General features: G+C 41.0%; 1 protein-coding gene across 1 annotated transcript in view; it reads right to left on the bottom strand.

The window, feature by feature from the left end:
* Window positions 1–11576, bottom strand: part of capn5b (calpain 5b) — a 59213-nt gene extending 47637 nt beyond the window's left edge. The window contains exons 1-3 of the mRNA XM_076889416.1: window positions 11540–11576; window positions 11299–11362; window positions 10653–10869 (exon numbers count right to left, since the gene is read on the bottom strand). The gene's annotated coding sequence lies outside the window, so the exon portion shown is untranslated. The remainder of the gene's footprint in view (window positions 1–10652; window positions 10870–11298; window positions 11363–11539) is intronic.
* Window positions 11577–14538: the final 2962 nt, after the last annotated feature.

The raw sequence follows: 14538 nt of genomic DNA, 5'->3' as shown, positions 1-14538 counted from the left end.
GGCACTGCTCTTACATTGCTATTACACAGACTCTGTGTGCTCGGGAACTGGCAGGTTAAAGACTGTTTTAATGTTGAATCTAGCTGTGGTTGTACCTCAAATTAGTAAACCATGAAAAACATTAATTTTCTAAATATTTTGTTCTTATAATGTTCTTGATATTAATTAAGAACAGTACTGCATGTGTGGAAAGGTCTTATTGACAGGTAGAAGTCAGGAGAAGACAAATGCAGATCATGCAGATCAATAAGTCTTGTTGCACTCAAGGTTAATGTGACATCCTGCTTTATTTTGATTGATTTGCCAAGATGCACATATAATTAGTACAGTGCCATGAACCATTATTAGACCCTGAACACTTATCAACTAATAAAATGACTGCTGGCAGGAAGAAATGTAAACAAAGAAATGTCAACACCAGGAGAAAAACACAAATATTAATAATTACAGTTGATGCTGATAAACACTGGATTAGTGTTACTATGGTTGTGGTCAGAAGATAATATGCACTCATCATGGACATGAAGGTCCTGATAATTTGGGGCTTTTGATTTGATTTTGATTAATTCCTTGAACTGTTCTTTTTTTCAAGGGTGCAATGATTGAACAGCATACATCTTTAGTGACTTAAAATAAAATTGGGTGCACAAGTTCAAATTTATTTTGGATTTTCTATAATCCACACAGGATCAAAAGAACACAGACTCTAAGATATGCATATACTTCCACATATTTGGTTAAATGTCTCTGTGCATAGACCAGACACTTATGGTAGCCATCACCAAGTTTCTGGGTGGCTATCTGACCTTTGACCTCTTCTTGGCGGAATTAATAGAATTTATTGAATTTTGTTTGTTTCCTAGCATAGATGTGGCCTAGCATGGTTTGGGGCCTTGGAAGTGTTATTCTGCAAGCTTAATGTTAGCCAGTTGTATCCATTCTAAAACCAGTTTTAATACGTGTTTGGAATCATTACCCTGTCTGAACAACCAAATCTGTTCACATTTTATCGAGCTGATGAGCTGAGGGGAAGCTGAAGTGAAGAATTTGGAGGTAGTCCTTATGAGTGGGTTTTGATAATCGATTTTCCGATTAAAATCGATTCTAGCTTGAATAACGTGATATCGATTTATTAAAATTTTAAATAGAAATTTATTTTGCCGGAAACGCCAGAATCTCAGGTTAAATTTTGACAACCACCGAACAGCTAAAACAGTAAATGAGACACGGATACACGGTACACTGATTCTGCACAAAGAGGTTAACACAAAGCACAGACCCGCCGACGCATCAGAATCAGTGAGATGTCGGCTTTCTCACCCGATGGCACATACACGGACACGCCATCGGGGCTGAGAGCCGACATCCCACTGTTTCTGGTACGTCGGCAGTCCGGTCTTTGTGTTTACGTCTTTTTTGTGCTAGATTCTGAAGCTGCAGGTTTCATCACTATCCAACCAAACCAGCAGCAAAAGAAGATCCAAACTACGCTTCACATTTAGCTTCACATAAACATCGCCATGAATTCCCTCTTACTCTTGCTGTTTTGCTTCCACCACAATAAAATAACACTTCATGCACAACTCTCTCTCTCTCTCAGTGTACTTCAAGACAGTTTCCCATCTAAAAATCTCTGTTTTCTGCATTATTTGCTTGCTTATTACCCGCCAGTCTACCATTATGTACAGCGCTGTTGGCCACTGTTTTTTTTTTCTTTTAATTTAACTGACTTCCGACAAGAAAATCTCATGTCTGCTGTTCAATACTGAAGAAATTTAACAATTTTAAAATTATGCGAAATTGCAAAACGCTTAGCCGTGTCTCTAATTAAACCTCTGTAACTTTGCTCTGCTTCACTTCAGCAGCATCTGGTAATGTTTATATGTTGATTCATGGTTTTCTTTAGTTTTTGTTGTATTGCAGAATATTTTTAAGGGTTTCTGCTATAAAAAGCCAGGCCAGGAAAATCTCCTTCATGTTTTTCTGTTTTATGCTCAGTTACTTTGACGCAACAGCATCTGCTGTGATGCTTACACCTTTGATAAAGTCTCAGAAGTGTCAGCTTTCTTTTTATAGATATAAAAATATGGATATGTACTAATAAATGATCAGAATTATAATATTTCTGACTGTCTGAGGCAAAATTTCCCCGATTCAAATCGAATCGATCGAATCAAATCGGGACCTTGTGAATCAGAATCTAATCCAATCTAGAAATCAGTGACGATACCCAACCGTAGTAGTCCTCCTTCATTTATATACTGATACTAGCGGCTACAAAACAGCCCCAAAGCATGATGCTGCCAATACTATGCTTGACAGTCGGTACAGTGTAAACCTAAAGCATCACTCTATAAAATATTTAAGTGAGGGCGTGCACATATTTGAGCCTGTATGTTTTAGTTGCTTATACTTGGCAAATCAAACAATACACATAACCTGTCAGATGCACTCTCGGGTGCATTATGAGAGCCTGCTGTTTTAAAGCTAACACGTTCTGAATGCTAAAAAGACACCAGTGTATAATCCGGCTGCTTGAGGCACTCGAGTCTTTGTAGGGCTCAGCTTTTAAGTGACGCTGTGCTCCAACACAGAGTCAAGGGGGAGATGTTCAGATTAAGTGGGAGGGCTTATTCCGCTACAGCTTTTCAAACTCATCTTAAATCATCTTGAAACTCACAGATGAAATGCTCTTGTGATGTTGTTTGGATCATACTGCAAACTGAAGTGTGCGGAGAAAAACCTGCTCAGAGAAATGGAAATGTATCCCTGTTAAACTTGGTACTGAACCAATCTGCATCTGAACAAGGTCAACTCTGAAGCAGTAAATCAGCATTTTCTGCCGTAAAATTACCTAATACATTCAACAACAACTGAAGACTGGAGAACAAAACATGTGTGCATGTGCCGGTGGTATTAATGTATAATGTAAAATGTCTCAGTATTTCTCAGTATAGTATAGTAATAAAACCAAATCCTGCTTATGTCTCTTTATGCCAGATTACTACGCAGCACTGCTATTAACATAAAGTGTTTTTTAATTGGGCTGAGATGACCTGTTCACCTTCCAGCAGTGCTCAATGACATCTAATATCTTTGGGAAAATGAGGAGAACAGAAAATTGAAAGCAGCCCCACTGAAAGTACGTCAGCAGCTAAATGAAATCTAACCACAGTACCTTTCAAACATTATTAACCTGAAGGATTTAAGGACTAACTTTTTCTGACACTTTGAGAAATCTCATGCTTTCAGCAGACATTCATGTGTTCAAAGCAAACTTTAAACATCCTGCTGCAAGTGTGGTTTTCAGATATGTCACATTACCTACAGCCTGTATCTGATTAGTCTCTAACCTTAATTAAAGAAAATAGCCAGTAAGTTCACTTTACAGGAATTAACAAGCTATCTCACTCTTGAGTGAGTGATAAAGTAAATTCCTGGGGGAATGAGGAGGTCGCAGTTGGAAGCAAAGTCTGACAGATGGCCTGGTGACTTGGCTCGTGACTGCAATGGGGAAAACCATGCTGTCATCTGGCCTCTGTGGACTGCCAACAGGATCACCTGCAGAGAACGAATCCTGAGAAGCTGCTGGGCTGCATTTCTTCACTACTGTGGCAAGAACAGCAACAATCACTGCTGAAAATTAAAGCTGCGAGGTTTCTACTATGATTATCTGTCAGTATGTGGCACATTTAAATCTAATTTTCAAACAAATTCTCTGTTCCATGAAGCAGGATGATCCATAAACTTGACACCTGCACTTCCCATACAGTCTCCTATGCTGGTACATTTGCTATTTTAGTACTTTTGCTTCTTTTTATTCATCTGAGAGAAAAACTACTGCTTTAATCCGCTACTGGATAATCCATCCATACATTTTCTGCCGCTTATCTGGGTTCGGGTCATTGGGGGACACCAAGACGTTCGCAAGCCAGCTCAGACATAATCTCTCCAGTGAGTCCTGGGTCTGACCCTTGGCCTCCTCCCAGTAGGACATGCCCAGAATACCTCACCCAGGAGGCTATCAGGTGGAATCCTAGTCAGATGCACGAACCACCTCAACTGACTCCTTTCGATGTGGAGGAGCAGCGGCTCTACTCCAAGTCCCTGTCGAATGACTGAGCTCAGCCACTTCTTCTCCTGGTAAGACGTGCCCAGAACACTAAGCCATCCTCGTCAGATGCCCAAACCACCTCAGCTACATTCAGCTCCCTCGTCACCATAATGGGCCGTATCTAATGCCCCTATCACAAAATCACTTTCCAATATAACTATATGCACATATACACTCACAAATACCCAACCCATTTGATAAATACACTCTAAAGCTGCAAAAATCTCTGTCCTGATGGCAGTACATCACCATCACTTAGGGTGGCTCACCCCCTTTCCCACCACTCTGGACTAACATAGTTGCATAGAGGGATCTCTGTGTTGTTGTCTTGCTGCTCCTCCACATCGAAAGGAGCCAGTTGAGGTGGTTTGGGCATCTGACAAGGATGCCTCCTGGGCGCCTCCTGGGTGAGGTTTTCCGGGCATGTCCCACCGGGAGGAGGCCCCGGGGCAGACCCAGGACCCGCTGGAGAAATTATATCTCTCGGCTGGCCAGGGAACGCCCTGGTGTTCCCCTGGATAAGCTGGAGGAGGTGGCTGGGGAGAGGGAGGTCTAGGCTTCTAACTGCTGTTTAACTGACACAGGTAGCAGGAACTGAAAGGTGAGGACTTAAGATTTATTTCAAAAGGATCACTCTGACTGGTTTATTGGAATCGCCTCTTTCTCTCTGATTGATAAATGATGAAGATCATCATTTATCAATGCAGGTCTGGTTCTTTTCAAGCTCCCACAGCTTTTACTTGAAGTATAAGCCTCGGGATCCTTTCTTGTAAATGACACTTGTGGTTTTCATCAATTGCTAAATATATATTTTAATTTACATCCTTGGAACAATCCTGTGTTGCTGTGTCTTCCTGATCAGTCTAAAATTAAAACTCATCTTCTTTGTTTGTTTTTTGGACTGTTACCTATACACACACATCAATCTGACATGGAGCTGAACTGAGCTGAACTCCAGTTCTGGCACAGATAGAGGATGAGCTAATGGGCCACTGTAGCCCCACTGTAAAAGTAAATCAGGATTGTTTAGTACTGTCAATCTTGCAGAGCTCTCTAGCAGAAGAATAACAATATGAACCTAAAAATGAGATTAATAGGCCTCTCTTTAACAGTGGTTCTGTTCCATTAAGTGTCCCCCTGAGCAATGACAGCGAATCAGTGTACACAATAGCAGGGCCCTCCCTAAGTGGAGCGCAACCACCATTAATGCACATGTGATTTTCCCGTAATGACATTTGAAAACGTCTGCTTTGAAAAAGGTCTACTGGTGGCCACAGGAGCTCTGATGTGGAAGAAATGCTGTTGGACTGCAGGCAGATGTTTGGGAAGACGTGCTTTATGATGATTTAAGACTTCAGCCCTCCTACGAGTGCGGAAAGAAAGCAGATGGGAGGTTTCTCCAATGGAAACTCAGTAAGAACTGCCTACGCTATGGGAACAAAGGGTGAAGCAAGCAAGTGGAGGCAGGGCAGACTCTGGTAGTCATCAAGAGGCTAAAAGCAGCCCATTTGGTTTCTCTGCCTCTTCAGAAATTACAAAGACAACACAACCAAGAAACTGTGAATATTAGGAAGATGGCATTTCCATCATTCAATAGAATTATCAAAATTTAACCATTAGAAGTGACCATGGCAGATTTTGTTTGGAAGTGAAAGCAGTCAGAATGAATAAATGAGGTAAATCCTGATGCAGCTGAGGAGGAGTGTGGAGGAGGAGGAAGACTTTTGAAAGGACAAAATGACAGTTAAAGAATTCCCAGCTGACACAAAGCACAAATCTCTCCCCCAAAACAATGGAGACATGATTAAGAAAACGACGGCTCATGCACTGGAGAGAGGTGAAACGCTGGAGGGAAAAGTCAGCCAATCAGCGATCAATAAGAATGAGGAAACAAAGGGCCCTTTCTGACAAATGTGAGCAACGCTGATGTAATAACAACATGTTGTTTAATGCATTGCTTCCAGCAGCAAATATTAATCTTCAACTGCGCTCTAAACTGTTGATCTCGGAAAACAAATTATTCACAATGCTCGCTTTTTCCTCATTTCTGACACTGGGCTTGTTCCCCTGTTTGTTTACACAACAGTGTTAGAAGCCTGACATCTTGTGAGGTTACAGATTTTGGTGGAGAGGCCGCGGCAGTGATAATAAACTGATTGCAGTCCCAGAATGATCTATGATCTTCGCTGTGAGTGAACAACACACATGAGCAAATGGCTGAATTCGAGCAAAGGTGCAGACTGCCAGCTGCCCTTGCTTCATTGTGCTATGCCTGCATTACTGAGCAGGAAGAGCTGCTGGTCAGCAGATGTCAACATTGATGTCATTCGACTGGTGCTGCCCAGTGCAGGCTGAGGCATCGCAGAGTATCGATGATGGCAAAATGGCAAGATTTTGACATATGTGAATGCCAAACTAATTGAAAAAATAAATCTGCGGTTGGGTTATTATTGTAATCCACACTTATTGATTATTCATTAAGTTACCAACATCATGCAGATAACTGAATTCAACAACATGTTTTTTTTTTGCAGTAATTTTCTTAAACTTCATTTATAAGAAACACTGTTAGGCTTCCCCCAGATTGATCTTACTGTAGGAATGCTCTCTTCTGCTTACATGAACCAAAACATTAAGCAAGTTTGAGCTTTAAGGAGGGGGTGAAAGAGCACCGCTGTTAAAGAAGCAGGGGCACTGGATTTATAATGAGAAAACACTGACAGCCCTCTAGTGAAAAATGAATGCAAAGAGTATCGCATTATTTTGTTTTCTGACTCGAGCCTCCTTCTGTCGAGCCTCTTCTGCAGCACCACGAAGAGTATTCGTCTAAGGACCACGGAGAGCTCCTGTTACACAGCACTGGGTGGGACCAGTGCTGTGAATCAATCACAAAAGAGTCAATCTTTGTTCGCGTTCCTGGACACAAAATGTCACGTGTTTTTCTTGATAGTCGACAGGGATTTGTGGGTAATGTATTTTTAGCAAAAAGTCTGGCATATTTTCTTTCTGCAGCTTGTCCAGATAAATTCGGGGGCTGTGTCACCATGTCAACCAAGAAATCTGAGCTTTCAAATCATGACATTTCTAAACACTAACCCGTTAGTGTTTTAATCCATAAACCTAACCTAAATTTTTAATAATCACAGCAACCTATTTTAAGTTAATAACATATTAAAAATAATCAATGCAGACTCATATTTTTTAATTTACTAATTTCAGTTTTGTGGCAGATGCATTAAGCCAGACAGAAATATCCTTCACCAGAAGAATTTCAGGACTTCTGCTTAGGAAGAAAGTCAAAACTTCCAAAGATTTAAAACTAAGAGATATAAAACTCATTTGTGCCATCTGCTATAAGTAAATTCATTTCATTGGAATGAAATAAATTAACATTTTTGTGCATTGTTGGTTTTAATCACACAAGCTGCTGCGCAACAAGTTTCCCTACTTGGGAAAATAAAGTGAAGTCAAGTCAGGTTCTACATGATTTTTGAGTCCTTGAACACGTTTTCTTCAGCAGTACGCCCTCATATCTACAGAATGCACATTTTCCACTTGCATAGGAAAAAAAAAATCTGCATTTGGAGGTTTGGTGGGTTGGTGATGGAGTGAATCGCTTTGACACTCATGCCAGAGACAAAAGTTTACTTTTTTTGATAGCTTATTAATAAAAGGATTTCATTTGGTTTCAGGACATAAAACAAAGCTTTACAATGTACAAAAAGGAACTACAGCACTATATGTTAAACAGAAATGGGAAAAGTAACGCGTGAGTATTTCTGAGGATGAACGGTTGCAAATACGGAGACACAACAATCCACTACATCATCACATACTTCAAGAGAACGCGGTTTTCGAGAATTCAGTACAATTTTTTGAAATTTTGGTGATTGCCAAATACTGGGCTTTCATATACCAAGGTACCATATTTAGGTAATATGGAAGGAAATATTGTGTCAGTAGAAGAGAAGACAGCTTTAAAATCTTGTTAGTAGTAGTAGCCTGTAAGAAAGCAATCACAAAGCGATGCCACAAGCCAGATCCACCAAGGCAAGATGAATGGCTGAAAACAGTGAGTGAAATATTTGTTTTGGAGCGACTGACTCTGATCAGTCTGATAAGACGGAGACTGAGAGAAATGGAAGAGCTGGACCAAATTCAAGTATCAGTGCCACAGTGAGGGATGAAAAACTACACAGTCAGGTTTAGGAAAAGATAAAGGTTTGGCTTATAACACGGTTATAAAGTAGTTATCAGGTCTTATAAAGCAAAAAATACTTACACATTCATGCTAAATGATAAAAAAAATGTTTGTTTTTATCACCACTTCATGCTTTGCTACAAGTCTGTACTAAAACAATTCAAATGAAGTCATGTGTAGATCTCGAAATGCAGTCTTTGCACTCCTACAACTTCCAAATGAGAAGTTTTCCTGTGTGTCAGAGTAAATTCACAAACAATGACTCTACTGTACGTTTTGCTTAACCTTACCCACACTCAGGTTCTTCTTACTTTTAGGTAAGCTGTTAAGTCTGTAGGCATATTTCCATTTAATCTGTTAGCAAATTAGGAGCTTGGGGCACGCCTGCCTTCTTCTGTGGATTCTTGATAGAGGAACCAATGAAATTACCTCCATATTATACCAGCAAAGAGACAGAGAGTTCCTTTAAGAGCATTAATGGTTAATGTTAAATAGACTGGTTTTTATATAAAGCTTTTCTACTCTACCTAAACACTGAAAGCGCTTTCCGCAAAATGTCTCATTCCCCCATTCACACCCAAGTGCTAGCATTTACGCACAGCAATCTAAGGACCACGGACAGCTCCTGGGACACAGCACTGAATGGCAACGAGTCTTCTAAGCTAGTCAGAAAAACACGTATCTAATCAGATCTGGGGGGAGAAGGCATCACTGAATAATGATGTGCAAATGAGTCCACACACACCCTGGAATCACAGTAAGAGGCTGTTCTTCTGTTCTTTTAGCTGTTGCTCACGACGCATGCAGGAAATTCACACACTAGAGATGATAAGGGTGTATGTAGAGCAGAAATGCAGTGTAGGTGGGCTGTAGCGTAGTTAACTTAAAGAGTGATGTGAATATTGCACGTTTCCATCTGGTTTTGTATGGATAGACAACACTTTGAGTCACAAAAACAAAAACAACAACAACGGAAAATAAAGATTATTGAACCGATTTGAGCTTAAGGCCGAGGCACCCCACAGGAAGGATGTGGTGAATGTGTGGTCAGATATCAGAGTGTGTTCAGGTGGATCTGGATGTGGTGGTCAGGAAGTGACTGATTGAGTCTGCTTCTGCTGACAGACTGATTACGCTCTGAAGTGAACAGGGAGGAGTAATGCACCAGAACACCACGGAAAGAGAGGGAGAGAGAGGAGAGGGAAGGGTGTGCCAGACCATCCTTCATCCACCGCCCCCACCTCTCTCCTGCATCACGGAGGAGGGCTATCCCAGCTTCCCCCATCCTCCCAGCATCGTGATCTCCCCTCTGCAGTATCTCCTTGTGCTTCTGTGGGCTTGGCCGTAACACACAACACTTATGCCCAAAGTCCACCCAGGCCAGACTGTTTCACTTTTAGCTACTCATATGACACTTATATGATGAGATAGATAAATGTTACATTATGTGGTTTTTAATTATTATAAGGTGTTAGTTAAACCCGACAAAAAGCTGACATTTTGACCATTATCTTCTCTTTAATGAACAATAATGGCACATATGAAGTAGCGATTATTGGGTTTACACAGTTTACCTGGCATGAATCGGATTAAGGTTGAATGCCAGTAAAAACATGCTGAGAGTGTCCACTTTTAGACCCTGAAAGCTGGCAAGTGGTCCAAACATAGACTATTAATGTGCATCCACTCCCCTCTGGGTTCTCTGCAGAACAATATAGTTGTGCAATTACTAATTTATTACTCCGAGTGGAGTGGGGGAGAAAAACAGGCAGCACAGAGTCACGCAGAAAGTCCCTGTTTGAGAGGTAAACTTACTGAGAAAGGCTTTAATTTTCCAGCAGGAGCCATTACTACTGATGTGAGTGATATTTGGTGAGGGTAACAGCAGCTCGCTCAGATATGGCTCCCACACAGATTTACTGCAACTGTGGCTGTGCATTGTAAATATGAAACGAGAAGGTAAAAGACTAAGCACCTTTGAAACAGTGGATATGCTGCAAGCCCTGAAATGCACAGGCAAGACCAGTAAAGCCTGGAAGAGCGGCTCTCCCGTCCAAGATGCACAGTATATAGCGCTCTTTTTGCGCAAAGTAAAAGCTGCTTTCACACCGGTGCAATACGAGTTCACTCCCACCCCCCATCCTCACCTCTTGTTATCGGCTCGGCAGCCCTGGACACAGAGGCCGTGTAAATCATACGACAAGTAAGTAACAGGATATCGAATCTACCGAGATTTAACTCGCTGATCGCCGACTCTCCATCTCCGGCAGCCCTTCACACAGCACCTGCCTGCCAAGGGGGAGAGCAGCCTGAAGCGGCTTAAAACAGCACCCTCACCTGAACCGAGGCCTCTCCCGTGGCAACGTGGGTCTCTCTCGGGTCCTCCTCTGCAGGGGGGGAGCGGGCGAGGGAGGAGGGGGATCCAGCCGGTCCGGCTCTCGCTCTCCGGGGCTAGGGGGGGTGGGGGCTGCTGGGATTCCTCTCCACGCGCTCCCTGGTCCGCCGACGGAGCTCCTCTCTCCTCCTCTCCTCTCCTTACCCAAGCAGCGTCAATCTGCGGATGGAAAACGAGAAGTTCCGCTCTCTTGATTTCAAAATAAAAAAATTTAAAAAAAAAAATGTACACACCTGACCTGTAATATAGCCAGCGAAACAGTAGGGGGCGCCATAAAACAACCCCCAGCCCCTAATTAAGATGACCAGGAGCTTAACGTTTACTTCTAAAAAATGAATTAATTACAAAATAAAAATATGTAATTTTTCGCACATTATATTGTGTATTATATTGTGTTTGATTTAAATAAAAGGACACTTAGTCTTTAGTTCCTTGTCCTTTAGTCTTTCTTTCACCAAAGCAAATTTTGCCCATAAGTCGCTAGCAAGTGCATGCTAATTGGTACATTGTGCCATTTCCAAGCCATAACTCGACTCAAAGAGCAGTTAAACCATAACATTAACTACTAACTGAGTAGAAGCTGATTACCGTGGTCGAAGGCGACTGTTATCAAGATGGTAAAAAATATCCTGGACAGGTGCCAGCTTCATGCCTGAAATCAAAATGGCAGATACTGTGACGTCCATAGAGACAGGTATTTTTACTTCCCTATTCGTCGGCTTAGTTATTGATATTTTAACTTTGAATTATTGTCTGTATATATTGCGCTTTTGGGATCTTTTAAAGTGTTTATCTTGAACTGACAACTTTGGTTACACTCCGTACTCACTTCTGTAAAACACCAAATTTTTAGCTGAATTTCCTTTTCTACCTCATTTTCCACATTTAGCCGACTTTTTCTCGGGAAGAAATAGCACCTGATTTGTTAGTTCTACCAGAGGGTTTGTTAACACCGCGCTTCAGTGCGTTTTATTTTGAAGGTACAAATGGGAAATTGTGTATCTCCTTTGCTTCCTCGTAACGGGAATCCTCAATATTGGGCTGTACACAGTGCGCATGCGCTCAGTTAACGGGCCTGCTGTAATCCCCTTTGTCACAAATAACAAGAGGACGCAATCTGCTGTAATTAAGGAAACCTATCCGCCCAATTACAGGTTTCCACTTATGTAACAGTTAAGGTCATTAAAACAAAAATAAACACAGCTAGGTTTATTTGATATTTCTCTTTACAAATTAAAACACAAGATCTGTGCTTTGCAAAGTGCAATCGTGCAGTCGTTTCATCAAAAAAGCAACAAATTCACGAAGTAAGCCCTCAATTTCAAATGTAAAGCAAAAGTATTGGCGAGGAAACTTAATATAACAATTACCAAGTATTAAAAAGAAGATGATGATGAGATATTAATAGTCTTCACGAACTCTGCCATTGCTCATTTAATTTCCTTATTAACTGACTGATTTTTGAAAAACAGAAAAATAGTGATACGTGACCCAGAGTCAAATTTGACATCATTGTGCATCATTTGTGTTTTAAAACCAAATCTTAAAAATTATAAGTAATAACTATTTAAAAATAAAACGGAACCGCCTCACGTTTCAGGGGTTTTGGAGCTTTTTGCGTGACAAAAGCATCACTGGATTTCAAAAAACAAACAAACAAAAAAAAAAAACTTAAAATATTTCGCTCTTGATGAATTAACATATGAGCAAAAACGTTGGAGCTTAATAGTTGTTTTATTTTTCCTTAAGTTTTCCTGAGAGTACAGTACTTAGTTACATCAAGCCCGTGCAAGCTTACCTTACCAGTGAGAAACTGAGGTGAATTATACCTCCACAAGTGCGTGTAAAGGAGGGTTTTTTTTAAGGTGATGGATTTTCATATGCACACTCACTGCTGTGTAGATTCCAGATTTTTTTGCTGAGGCTCTGGCACCATCTGCTGTTCAGTGACCACCTTTATAATGCTGCTGGGAATATCATTTATCTACAGGTGAACAAGCTGCCTTTAACGTGAGCCTCAGATTTAATGATGGGAAGAAAAAAAACAACACAATTTTGTTAAACAAAATCTAATTCTAAGTGCTCAAAATATCTCCATGTTTAATGAAAAGAAAATTTCATGGTCCCCAGAGGATGAGTGCCACTTATTTTAAGAGAACCAAGTGGCCTTTCCTCCAGCATCACTAGTTGGTCAAAGTTTTCACTGATCCAGTGAAGTACACTATATGGACAAAAGCACCGGGCCACCCACATAGGAGCTTCTTGGCCATAGAAACACATACCATGAAGCTCCCATTGCACCGTTTTTCTGCCGATGTTAATGATAGGAGGGAGTCTGGAGCTCTGCAGACACATTGGCGACTGTTAGGCACTATGCACCTTAGCACTGGTGACTCTGCTCTCCAACTACGTGGCTGGAGACTAGTTGCTGTTGCTTCCACTTTGCAATAAGTCTACTTAAATACTGTAATATCTCAGAGGGAGGACTTGTTGCAATGATTGCATCCTATTACAGCACCACACTCGAATTCTATGAGCTCTTTGGAACAACCTGTTCATTCACAAATGTTTGTAAAGGGAGACTGCATGGCAAGGTGCACCTGCAGCAATTCAAAGAGATAAATACTTTTGTCTAAATAGTGTATGTTAAAATCAGCGTGATGTATAGGCACAAAAACCTGGGACAGCTGTTGTCCCAAGAGAATCTATGCCAGAATTATTGGTGACCTCTGATTGGCCCTGGACTACAAGAGGGTACTTTTACAACACAACTGATATAATTATTACTAAAGTTCATAAAGATGATGTATTTTGGTCGCTTAATAACTTTTCACCTTGCATCAGTATTTATTGTTGGTTTTGGACCACGATCCTGCAAATTAATAATAATAATAATAATAAAAAAAAGAACATTTTAGATGAGCTCGAAGTTGTACTCATTATAGCAGCACTTAGCTGTAACATGTTAGATTTACTCACTATTAAATTAACTACCATACCAGAGTGTTATCCGATAGGCGAACCTTGCGTGTTTATTAACACAAGAAACTGCAACAGCCCTCCTGGCCTATAAATGGAGGCTGAAGGAAGCCTTTCATGATTAATGGTTCAAAATAAGTTTTACTTGGTTCATGCTTGATCCATCCATCAGTTCCACTCTGTCTGACACAGGGGGTAGGTGGGGTTTACCTGAGATGATCATACCATGGGTGTTTCAAGGAGTCTGAATCTTGAGCTTTCAGCTCACAGGGATTACTTGTACATGGCTAAAATTCGAAAAGGAGTACATGTATGACTGAAAACCGGTGGTGACGAGTGAGGAGAGAATCTGACGGAGAAACAGAGGAGCACGGCACGGCGACTGGCTCATCGTCCTTCTTTGTGATGCTTCCAATGAGCACATTTTTAAACAGTGGGCTTCTTGTTTTATTCCAAACTAGCAACTGATCCCAGGAAAGTCTGGGTACCTCTGGGCTAAAGTAAACTTGCTGTAGTGCCAAATTATAAGAGACACTTTGTGTGAAAACAAAACAACTGGCAGTCTATTATAAACCTACACTGCATTCTCCACAGTCTCTTCCTGCTTGGTTACAAGGTGTAGCTTTGGGAAAAATGATTCATTGATAGCCTCTTGACACAGAATGGAGGTTTCTAGCATAACTTCACCTACTTCCTAGGTTCGTTTAGAAGAACCAAGGGTCTGAAGAGGTCGAGGCTCTAGCAACACTTGCAGTATAAACAGCAGCTTTATTACTTGACTAACGCGTTTTGGCTTGTGGTGCTGATCAAGTAATAAAGCTGTTTTTTTTTATCCTAGTTTAGAGTTGC

This window comes from Maylandia zebra, linkage group LG10, assembly GCF_041146795.1.
Source record: "Maylandia zebra isolate NMK-2024a linkage group LG10, Mzebra_GT3a, whole genome shotgun sequence".
Taxonomy (NCBI): domain Eukaryota; kingdom Metazoa; phylum Chordata; class Actinopteri; order Cichliformes; family Cichlidae; genus Maylandia; species Maylandia zebra.
The sequence above is the reverse complement of the archived record's forward strand: the minus strand, read 5'-3'. Positions and strand labels throughout refer to the sequence as shown.